The sequence below is a fragment of the Oncorhynchus gorbuscha genome, linkage group LG13 (assembly GCF_021184085.1).
Source record: "Oncorhynchus gorbuscha isolate QuinsamMale2020 ecotype Even-year linkage group LG13, OgorEven_v1.0, whole genome shotgun sequence".
NCBI classification, from domain to species: Eukaryota; Metazoa; Chordata; class Actinopteri; order Salmoniformes; family Salmonidae; genus Oncorhynchus; species Oncorhynchus gorbuscha.
In genome coordinates this window covers 66,241,513-66,253,731 of record NC_060185.1, presented here as the reverse complement: position 1 = coordinate 66,253,731, position 12,219 = coordinate 66,241,513, and the positions used below count along the sequence as shown (strand labels likewise).

The window sequence follows — 12,219 nt, the reverse complement described above, 5'->3', positions numbered from 1 at the left end:
GGAGACATTTTGTTTTTGTGCTCTTTTCACACCAGTGCTCCCTTTTCCCACAGAAACCCTCTCCTTTCTCCCGCTCCAAGGCAGCCCTTTTCAAACCGGGAAGCTCCAGGTCAGTTTCCCTTTCCAAGTTTTACGGCCTGCCATGTTGTCCATTCTGCTCAGCTATTTAAAAAATGTTGAATATCAACAATGGCTTTCACTGGTGTATTGTCAACTTTTGTATGAAGCAATCTTGGCTGAATGAGATGGGTCCCAGAGCAGGGAGGGCTTGGCTGCGGCATGCACCGCAACACCACTGATGCTTGCCTGGCTCTCTCTCTCTCTCTCTCTCTCTGCTGCAGGCAGGATCAGGGAGGCAGGAGCAGCCGTCCCTCTCTAGTCCCTGTCTCAGCCCAGCCGCTGGGGTCTGCATGGGGCTGGGAAAGCCACCCCCTCGTCAGTCCTCTCTGCGAACCCATCCTCATCCCAGGTTCCCCTCCCCCTGCCTCTGGCCCTGTCGTCTGGGAGCCCCTGAAGGTGTGACACCTCACACAGGGATCGGAGAGCAGGAGCCCCGGGGGCCAGTCAGAGCTGGGTGAGTGTCTGTGCGTGAGCTAGTGGTGGTTGGGAGTTGTGAGGGAGGGAAGTGGGAGGGTGGTGTAGAGAGAGCTGGTGTGTGTCGCTCCGTTCTGTTCTCTGAGTTCGGTTCTCTCTAGGTCTATGTAGTTCCGAGGTGGCAGAAAAGCTAAGGGCAACACGTTTTTGGCCTTCATGTTTCACAATGTTTTTATTTGCAAATTCATCGAGTAGGAATGCATTTACTGTACGATAAATCATGGAAACATTGTCACGTCCTGTCTGGCAAAAATTTCAGATATCTAATTCTCTGTAAAGGTATTATCTGTTGGTCCTGATGCCATCATTGTGTATTGTGTGTCTATTGAGTGACAAAGTTGGTAAAAATTGTAGGGCAAAAATTCAAGTCACATGGTGGACACGGCCAACAGAAGAGGTAATGTGATAAGTATGGCTTTCAGAGCAGGTGTGTTGCTTTAGATCAGAGCTCAAACTAATGGCAAGTTGGTGATATATAAATACAAATACAGACACAATACAGCTTGCTGACTGCAATGACCTGAATTGTATTCATACACAAATTCCGTTAGCCTAGCTCACATGGATTCAATAGGTACCAGTTTTAGAGGACTCTAAATCAAACTTCAAAACCACCCCAAAGACAACCCTCGTAACTGTTTATGTCATGCATGGCATGATTTACTATTCCCTTCATATGCCTGAATACCTTTGTGCGTTTATGCTGCTGATCATGTGTTTGTACAAGCACGTGCGTCCGTATTTTGAGTGGGTGAGTGAGTGAGTGAGTGAGTGAGTGAGTGAGTGAGTGAGTGAGTGAGTGAGTGAGTGAGTGAGTGAGTGAGTGAGTGAGTGAAAGAAATAAAATATTAAAGTGAGAGCGCTCCAGTTGGCGGTAGCTAAGTGTCAATGCGTTGCTGTCAGTGAGGAGTGCAGTGAGTCTGTGAGACATCTCCTCTCCACTGGAGCAGCAGCTTGTATCTGCCATTGACATGTCAGTCTCCGGGGCATTGAGCTGTCCTCATCTCACCCCTGTTGTGGGACACTTGCGTGCGGGCACTGTGATTCAAGTCAGCACTGTCGTATGAGCAAAGTACAGTTGAAGTCGGAAGTTTGCATACACCTTAGCCAAATACATTTAAACTCAGTTTTTCACAATTCCTTTGATCTTAGTACAAATTCCCTGTTTTAGGTCAGTTAGGATCGATCACTACTTTATTTTAAGAAAGTGAAATGTCAGAATAATAGTAGAGAATGATTTATTTTAGCTTCTATTTCATTCATGACATTCCCAGTGGGTCAGAAGTTTACATACACTCAGTTAGTATTTGGTAGCATTGCCTTTAAATTGTTTAACTTGGGCCAAACGTTTCAGGTAGCCTTCCACAAGCTTCCCACAATAAGTTGGGTGAATTTTGGCCCATTCCTCCTGACAGACCTGGTGTAACTGAGTCAGGTTTGTAGGCCTCCTTGCTCATACACGCTTTTCACTGTTCTGCCCACAAATCTTCAATAGGACTGAGGTCAAGGCTTTGTGATGGCCACTCCAATACCTTGACTTTGTTGTCCTTAATCCATTTGCCACAACTTTTGAAGTATACTTGGGGTCATTGTCCATTTGGAAGACCCATTTGCGACCAAGCTTTAACTTCCTGACTGACGTCTTGAGATGTTATTTCAATATATCCACGTAATTTTCCTCCCTCATGATGGGAGGAATTTCCTCCACATAATTTTCCTCCCTCTATCCACAACATGATGATGCCACCCCAGAGCTTCACGGTTGGGGTGGTGTTCTTTGGCTTGCAAGCCTCGCCCTTTTTCCTCCAAACATAACGATGGTCATTATGGCCAAACAGTTCTATTTCTGTTTCATCAGACCAGAGGACATTTCTCCAAAAAGTACCATCTTTGTCCCCATGTGCAGTTGCAAACCGTAGTCTGGCTTTTTTATGGTGGTTTTGGAGCAGTGGCTTCTTCCTTGCTGAGCGGCCTTTCATGTTATGTCGATATAGGACTCGTTTTACTGTGGATATAGATACTTTTGTACTTGTTTCCTCCAGCATCTTCACAAGGTCATTTGCTGTTGTTCTGGGATTGATTTACACTTTTTGCACCAAAGTACGTTCATCTCTTGGAGACAGAACGTGTCTCCTTCCTGAGCGGTATGACGGCTGCGTGGTCCCATGGTGTTTATACTTGCTTCCTATTGTTTGTACTGATGAACGTGGTACCTTCAGGCATTTGGAAATTGCTACCAAGGATGAACCAGACTTGTGGAGGTCTACAATTTTTTTTCTGAGGCGTTGGCTGATTTCTTTTGTTTTTCCCATGATGTCAAGCAAAGAGGCACTGAGTGTGAAGGTAGTCCTTGAAATGCATCCACAGGTACACCTCCAATTGACTCAAATGATGTCCATTAGCCTATCAGAAGCTTCTAAAGCCATGACAGCCATTTTCTGGAATTTTCCAAGCTGTTTAAATGCACAGTCAACTTAGTGTATGTAAACTTCTGACCCACTGGAATTGTGATACAGTGAATTATAAGTGAAATAATCTGTCTGTAAACAATTGTTGGAAAAATGTCTTGTCATGAACAAAGTAGATGTCCTAACCGACTTGCCAAAACTATAGTTTGTTAACAAGAAAGGTGTGGAGTGGTTGAAAAACAAGTTTTAATGACTCCAACCTAAGTGTATGTAAACTTCTGACTTCAACTGTGTGTGTCATTCTGACTGAGATCCCCTTCATTTAATTTTGGGGCTCCCGAGTGGTGCAGTGGTCTAAGGCACTGCATCTCAGTGCTAGAAGCGTCACTACATACCCTGGTTTGATTCCAGGCTGTATCACAACCGGCCGTGATTGGGAGTCCCATTTTCTTTTTTTTTTTAACCTTTATTTAACCAGACAAGTCAATGACGGCCTAGGAACAGTGGGTTAACTGCCTGTTCAGGGGCAGAACGGCAGATTTGTACCTTGTCAGCTCGGGGGTTTCAACTTGCAACCTTCCGGTTACTAGTCCAACGCTCTAACCACTAGGCTACCCTAGTAGTGGCGCACAATTCTCCCAGCATCGTTAGGGTTTGGCCGGCGTAGGCCGTCATTGTAAATAAGAATTTCTTCTTAACTGACTTGCCTCGTTAAATAAAGGTTAAAGAAAAAATAAAATAAATGTTTTTAAAAAATTATCCCCTGTACAAGTGAAAGGCACCGGCTCTCTGAACGTAATGTATACACAGGCCACAACCTGCACCATGACAAACCATCAGTATTAAAGCTTCCATGACTGAACCATAGATACATTATTAAGTCTATTCCTATATTGTTAGTACAGCTAAAAGCATATTACCCTCGGTCAGTAATGTTCACAACCTAATGTCCTGTAAGTGTGATGCCATACTGTCTGTTTATTTTCCAGAATGGTGTCAGTTCTATTTAATGCTCGTGTGGTGGGAAGTGTCTTTTTGAGGAGGTAGCTGTATTTTCTAATATAGGTTCCATGTTGAAACCACCTCAAAACATTTGTCCTCATTCCAGATGATGTTTTCTGCATATGTAGACCACAGGAGGCTGCTGAGGGGAGGACAGCTCATAATAATATCTGGAACGGCGCGAATGGAATGGCATCATACACATGGAAACCATGTTTGATGTATTTGATACTAGTCCACCTATTCCACTCCAGCTATTACCATGAGCCCGTGCTCCCCAATTAAGGTGCCACCAACCTCCTGTGGTGTAGACTATGCACACGTTCATGTGCTATTGCTTGTGTTGTACATGTTACCAAATGTTTTTATAAACTCTGTAGTTTGGGTCCTGGATGCTGATTGGCTTAAAGCCGTGGTATATCAGACATGATAAACTGGGTGGTTCGAGCCCTGAATGCTGACTGGCTGACAGCCATTGTATAGTAGACCATATTCCACGGGTATGACAAAACATGTATTTTTACCGTTCTAATTACATTGGTAACCAGTTTATAATAGCAATAAGGCACCTTGGGGTTTGTTATATACAGCGCCTTAGGAAAGTATTCAGACCCCTTGACTTTTTCCACATTTTGTTACACTACAGCCTTATTCTAAAATGGATTAAATAAATGAAAATCCTCACTAATCTACACACAATATACCATTATGACAAAGTGAAAACAGGTGTTCAGACATTTTTGCAAATTTATGAAAAATTTCAAAAATGATTACCTGATTTACTTAAGTATTCAGACCCTTTGCTATGAGATTAGAGATTGCCACCGGGTGCATCCTGTTAAATTGATCATCCTTGATGTTTCTACAACTTGATTGGAGTCCACCTGTGGTAAATTCAATTGATTGGACATGATTTAGAAAAGGCACACACCTGTCTATACAAGGTCCCACAGTTGACAGTGCATGTCAAAGCAAAAACCAAGCCATGAGGTTGAAGGAATTGTCCGTAGAGCTCAAAAATAGGATTGTGTCCAGGCACAGATCTGGGGAAGGGTACTAAAACATTTCTGCAGCATTGAAGGTACCCAAGAACACAGTGGCCTCCATCATTCTTAAATTGAAGAAGTTTGGAACCACCAAGTCTCTTCATAGAGCTGGCCGCCTGGCCAAACTGAGCAATCGGGACATGACCAAGAACCCAATGGTCACACTGATATAGCTCTAGAGTTCCTCTGTGGAGATGGTAGAACCTTCCAGGAGGACAACCATCTCTGCAGTCTTTACAGTAGAGTGGCCAGATGGAAGCCACTCCTCTGTAAAAGGCACATGACAGCCTGCTTGGAGTTTGCCAAAAGGCACCTAAAGACTCTCAGACCATGAGAAACAAGATTATCTGGTCTGATTAAACCACGATTGAACTATTTGGCCTGAATGACAAGCGTCATGTTTGGAGGAAACCTGGCACCATCCCACCGGTGAAGCATGGTGGTGGCAGCATCATGCTGTGGGGATGTTTTTCAGCGGCAAGGACTGGGAGACTAGTCAGGATTGATGGCAAAGATGAAATGAGCAAAGTACAGAGAGATCCTTGATGAAACTCTGCTCCAGAGCGCTCAGGACCTCAGACCTCAGGTTCACCTTCCAACAGGACAACGACCCTAAACACACAGCCAAGACAAAGCAGGAGTGGCTTTGGGACAAGTCTCTGAATGTCCTTGAGTGGCCCAGCCAGAGCCCGGGACTTGAACCACGATCGAACATCTCTGGAGAGACCTGAAAATAGCTTTGCAGCAGTGCTCCCCATCCAACCTGACAGAGTTTGAGAGGATCTGCAGAGAAGAATGGGAGAAGCTCCCCAAATACAGGTGTACCAAGCTTGTAGCTTCTCACTCAAGAAAACTTGAGGCTGTAATCGCTGTCAAAGGTGCTTCAACAAAGTACTGAGTAAAAGGGTCTGAATACTTATGTAAATGTCACATTTCAGTTTTTTATTTTAATACATTTGCAAAAATTCGAAGAAAAAAAAAAGTTTTTGCTTTGTGATTATGGGGTATAGTGCATACATTGATGAGGGAAAAGCAAACATTTGAATCAATTTTAGAATAAGACTGTAACCTAAATCTGAATAGTTCCCGAATGCACTGTATGGCCAATATACCATGGCTAAGGGCTGTAGTATCCAGGCACTCCACATTGTGTTGTGCTTAAGAACAGCCCTTAGCCCGGGTATATCGGCCATATATCACAACCTCTCAAGCATTATTGTTTAAATATATCACAGTATGACGCAAAATTATTTGTTTACTGTTCTAATTGTGTTGGTAACTAGTTATAACAGCAATAAGGCACCTTGGGGGTTTGTGGTATATGGCCAATATAGCACAGCTAAGGGCTCCATCCAGTCACTATGCGTTGCATCATGCATAAGAACAGCCCTTAGCCGTGGTATATTGGCCATGTAGCACAACGCCTCTGGCTTTATTGCTTAAATAGACCCTGGTTAAGTCGTGAGTTGATATGTTGCCACCTCTGGAGGTCCAGCAGGGAGCACAATCCTCTGTTTCACCTCTCAAATTGAGCTAAGCTCATCCCTCCTTACCACAGACAAGGTGACCACCAGCAGCACCCTCTTCTGAGGCCAGCCCATCCATTATCTTGTCAACACGCCCACTTCCACACCTTACTTTGGGCTCCGCACAGAACAATGGCTGTAATGAAATCATCAGTAATCCCCCAAAATCATCTCGTCACGCTCAAGGTAATTAATGTATTTGGAGGGCGATGGCTAACTCTTAATTAAATTGTGCCCTTTTTTAATGAGACCATGACTGAGACAAAATGTATGGCCACTATCTCCATTATCAAATGCTTGGCGTGCAACAGAGATTTGTCATTTTCGCCCAAATTATGCATAGATTAGGCATAATAACGCTAATGATTAATATATCAATTTATTCTTGTTTGTTTCTCTGTTAAAGATTTGTTAAATTACATTTTGTAATTACCTCAGCCAACGTTGGCTACTGTAAAAGCATCCATTTCTGCAATTAACGCACAAGGTATTCCTATTCCACATTTATTTTTGGGGAAAATACAGATAACAACTTCATGGTATTAATCATATTACAACATTGGGTTTATTTAATTCATTAAACATACACTCTGCAAATTAATTTTGCATTCTCACAATATTATCTTAAACTAATGAAGGCTTGACATAGAGACTGTTTCTTTTTTTTAAGAGGCTAGATTAGTGGTATCTCAATTATGGCTAAAACAAAAAGCAGCCACGTGCAAGAAAGTGACGATTCAGCACTTTCCCCCGAAACAATAAAGGAGAAAGTTTCTATTGTTTTGGGAGAACTGTAGAACATGCCAATGATTCAAAAGATACATGGGAAATAATGAGTGCTGTAATTAACCATGAAGCAGGCAATAGGAGCCTTTAAAACGATAATGCAGAGTAGACAGAGGTGGTTCATAAAATGTGTTTTACAGGTGGCAACATCACTAAACAAGGAGTCATCATCAGCCTGCAGACAGACAGGGTATTGTGTTATAAAGCCAGCAGCCTAGGTTAGAACAATGCCATTAACTTACCCAGAGTCATATACACTCTCTATGGCTCTGACTATACTTACCACTCCGTCTCAGCTGTGCTGACTGTATAGTATTCGCCACATTACACATATAGTGAAGGCATCCACAAGACTAATAGACCACCACAGATACAGGGCTACAGTTCGTCCAGAGAAGAGATGGCTGGATATGATTTGCCCATAGGGTCAACTGAGATGACAGAGATTACAACAGGTTATAATCTAAAGGGTTTTTTTCAATTGAGGAAATTGTCAACTACACAATCTGCTCTGAACAAACGTGGAAGTAGTCATGTTAGGTCCTCATTCTAAAACATTGGGTTGTTAGAACCCCCGGCTTGACTCACTAGCTCAGAAGCAATGAGCATATTTACAGAAACGTTCTGCTTAATTAAAACTTAATCGAAATTAGCTTTCAATGGTCGTGATCTTATAATGCAAGGTAATTCTTCATTTAATGCACCATATACCAAATGTGTTCTTATGGCTGTTTTTTAAATCATCCATACTAAAAATAAGGGAATATTGTTTTAAAAATGACCTTCAGGGAGAAAAAGAAATGGTATGTTCATTTTAAATGCTTCTTCCCTAATGCCCTTTTTGTGTGACATATGTTAATTATAACTTTGAGTTTCATTGGTTAATAACCCTTATATGAAATGCATATTTTATATATATTTCCACACTATGAGGTTGGAATAAGGCTGTGAAATTGTGAAAATTATAATAATGCCCTTTTAGTTTAAGATATGTATAAAAAGACTGCCTGACATTTCAGCCTGTTTTGGTGGGATGGTGTTTTGCCTTCTATGGTGACATCACCATGCGGTAAATTAGTTAACAGACCAATAAGAAGGAGAGTTCCAAACCTCTTTCCCAATAAAAGCTCATTTTCAGTTACCCCCTCCCCACACAAACCACTCCCAGGCAGTTCTAGCAAAATTCTTGCTTGAGAAATGTCCCTTTGCTAAGAGGCCATTTTAGTTTGGACCCTTTTTAAACATTTAACAGTAAGGTACTTAATTGTTACCCAGAAATTATATTGAGGGAAAAACGGCTGCATTGGACCTTTAAGGACTTCAGGAATGACTAAATGATTTCCTAAACTCAGTCTATTCAACTTATTTCTTCTAAAACACAAGTAAACAACCCATTACACTTTAGTGTTCAGGATATTCATTTGAAATAACCTTTTCCGGAGAGGAAGAAGCTATTGCTACAGTCCATTTAGACCTGAGAGTTGAAGCTCAAAGGTGAAGTGAGTTGTAGCTCCTCAGTGCAGGTGTGCGTGCGTGTCACACGTGTATAGGTGAGTATGTGAGTCTGTGGGTGTGCCTGAGAAAATGTATTTATGTATGCAGCCACGAATACGACAACAAATAAGACACAAACCCAGAAGTGGCTAGCCTCAGGACACTCTATTGGCTAATTGAGATGGAGCAGAGAGAGTGCTGGGTGGTCACGCCTTGTCTGCTGATGACAGTGGTGGGTTAAAGAGATTACACCAGGGACTGTGTGTGTCAGCAGCCGTGGCCCGGCCCTGCTCACACTGGAACACAATGAGCAAAGACATGCTTGGGCTGCTGGGGAAAAAAACAAGCCTCCATTTCAGGCATTCCTCACAGACCGCTACAGGAGGGACATAACATGTTGCATGTTGTCTTTGCATCTCAGCTCAATTGAGAGGGTTACATTCCAGGGGCCCAACAAAATCAAATCACATTTTATTTGTCACATGCGCCGAATGCAACAGGTGTAGAGCTTACCGTGAAACGCTTACTTCCAAGCCTTTAACCAACAATGCAGTTAAGAAAAATAGGAGTTAAGAAAACGATTGACTAAATAAACTCAAATTTAAAAAATAAAAGGGCAACAATAAAATAATAATGAGGCCATATACAGGGGGTACAGGTTAGTTGAGGTAATTTGGGTAATATGTTCATGTAGGTATGGGTAAAGTGACTATGCATAGAAAATAAACAGTGAATAGCAGCAGTGTAAAAAAAAGGGGGGGGGGTCATTGCAAATTGTCCAGGTAGCCATTTGATCAGCTGTTCAGCAGGCTTATGGCTCGGGGGTAGAAGCTGTTAAGAAGCCTCTTGTACCTAGATTTGACGCTCCGGTACCACTTGCCGTGCAGTAGCAGATAACAGTCTAGTGTGGCTGGAGTCTTCTTTTCCTCTAGAGGTCCTGGATGGCAGGAATCTTGGACCCAGTGATGCACTGGGCCGTACCCACTACCCAAGGTGCAATTTGGACATAATATAATGCCTCAGAGCTGAGCCTCACCGGTGCAATGAAAACACAACAAGTGACTCTTCTGCAGCAGTGAAAAAATGCACCTCTCTCCATTAGCTCCAACAGACATATGAAACACCACTAAAGATCATTGGCCCTCTGTGAAAAGGGGAAGTTAGTAATGTTCTGAGTGTTGGTTTTGTTTATTTTTGAAGGTGTCACGGACAGTCCCTCCATCTAATGACTGACTGGGTCATGGACATGGCTTTCAATGACATGATGGCCTAACAGTCACACACTGCCTCTCATCCTCTGGTTCACAATCACACAGCTTGTTTAGTCATGAAACCCACTTCCCCCAGCCCTCATTTACACCCACTATGTGATGCATTGGGAGCAGTGATGCTATACATACAGGCATCTCTTGTATCTTTAGCCTATGGAGTGACCAAATGTTGAGGAGTTGTTCCATCTGTCTGTTCTCTGCAATGTGTTAACAAAATTTGGGCATTATATTGTTTTAGAGGGAGAGAGAGAGAACACAGTCTTTTGTTTTCTTTTGGAAATTGACCCTCACATATTTCCCAAATATGTATTTATAGATGGCATACAATCCTTGACATAGACTGTTTTTCGAAATGTTGCTAATGTGACAGATAAATGCTTAAAGATGCCAGCTAAATGAACCGTGCACAAATTAATCACGGCTGCTCACTGTCGGCTACTGCTTGATATGCTTGGCTACAACAGTGACGTAGAAGTTGCCGCGCACATGACGCAAACTGATGTGATATCGTTAGGATTAATAAACAGACAGTAATTCTCGTCTGCTGCAGTGATGCTGTTGCTCGTTAGTAAAAAAATTATACGCACAATTGAAGAATATTGTCTGCACACAGTTCGTGATAACCTTTGGTGTTCCATCGACTATTATGCATGGCACATTATGCCATTTTTAAAGGGTCTACAGACAGCAGACTGAAAACATACTGTACAACAATATGGAAATGAGAAACTCAGCCGGCTAAATGTAAATTAACATTCAGTTATAAATTAATTAACAATAATGTACGCCCTTTAGTTTTATTCATAGACATACGGAGTGTGTATCCTGGTTATTTAACTTTGTAGAAATCTTTAATTTGGGGGATTCAAAGTTGTGGTCATTTGTCAATGCAATAGGCACATTATGTAATGTCTGGTGAAATGTGATTAGAAGCTAAAATGGCCCTGCATTACATCCAGACATCAAACACATGAAAATGTAGCCTATATGCAGCAACGCATGCGGTTAATAACACTAAACATCTACAGGAGCATGACTTCGTTCAAATGTTATGACTTTTACAATAAACTAGGGTAATAATCCCACTGTAATGCCCTTCCTTGAAGTGACCCATGCATATTATTTTAGGACGCAGCCGTTCACACTGGCACAATGGGAACAGCAGACCGTACGTAAATTGCATCTTCATTTGCATTCCTGGTCCAAAAATCATGCAAATCTTAATGAGACAGTCTCTATTGTGGTTGTAATTGAAAACCCATTCTTTATGAATTACTGTTTCTCAAAGGCCTTGTCCGCAGTCACTGAGCTGAAACAAAAAAAAAATTATTGATTCCAGAGGCCGTGGGGTTTAAATGGACATCTAATGCAATGGTTTATAGTCCGTTTGAGGGGATATCCATATTTTCCCAGGCCAAATGTAGAGTTTTCCCTTATGGATTAAATAGAGAACTGGCGAATCAGTTTCACATTTATAACACAGTTATTTTCTCCGTCATTGTATGCCAAGCAACAAACCCTTATAGCCAGCACCACAATGATTTATTTACAGTGATATTGATAAGGCTAGTTAAATACCACAGATACACCTCTCTATTCAATTTGGGGGGTTTAAATCAGCCAAAAGTCTTTATTTAAAAATGATAAACGCATAAACGGCCATGTCTAATATATTTATTTCAGTGGGGATATTATGTTTTTCATGCGCCTTGCAGCTCCGCGCCAGCACATTGTCTGTCCTGAACTCAATTTCTCTGACCAAAAGCTTTATTCAGTCGGTTACGCTAAGCTTGCATAGGGAACTGCGTCTCCTTTCAATGGGGGAATTAATGCAGCTTTTGTGTCAATTAGACCGAAGTAGAATGAATTTGAATTAGCCTGAAGCTCTGCGCAAATAGCGTTGTTCATTATATACTATTTAGTATATCTACCCCCTTATCATATTGTGCGGATATGCGATAGCAGGGCTTTCCTCCGTTTTGATATTGTTTATTTACTGCTCATTAACCAGATTCAGATAATCACTGGAATAGAGATTATACAACATGAAGGGTTGCAAATGTATTAGTGTAGGCTATAGTGTTTTATCCTG

At 41.9% G+C, this 12,219-nt stretch overlaps 1 long non-coding RNA gene across 1 annotated transcript in view; it reads left to right on the top strand.

Annotated features, from left to right (window-relative positions):
* The first annotated feature begins 343 nt into the window (after positions 1-343).
* The window catches only part of LOC123993353, an 80,482-nt gene continuing 68,606 nt past the window's right edge, over positions 344-12,219 (top strand). Inside the window, exon 1 of the long non-coding RNA XR_006831440.1 lies at positions 344-574. This is a non-coding gene — a long non-coding RNA (uncharacterized LOC123993353). The remainder of the gene's footprint in view (positions 575-12,219) is intronic.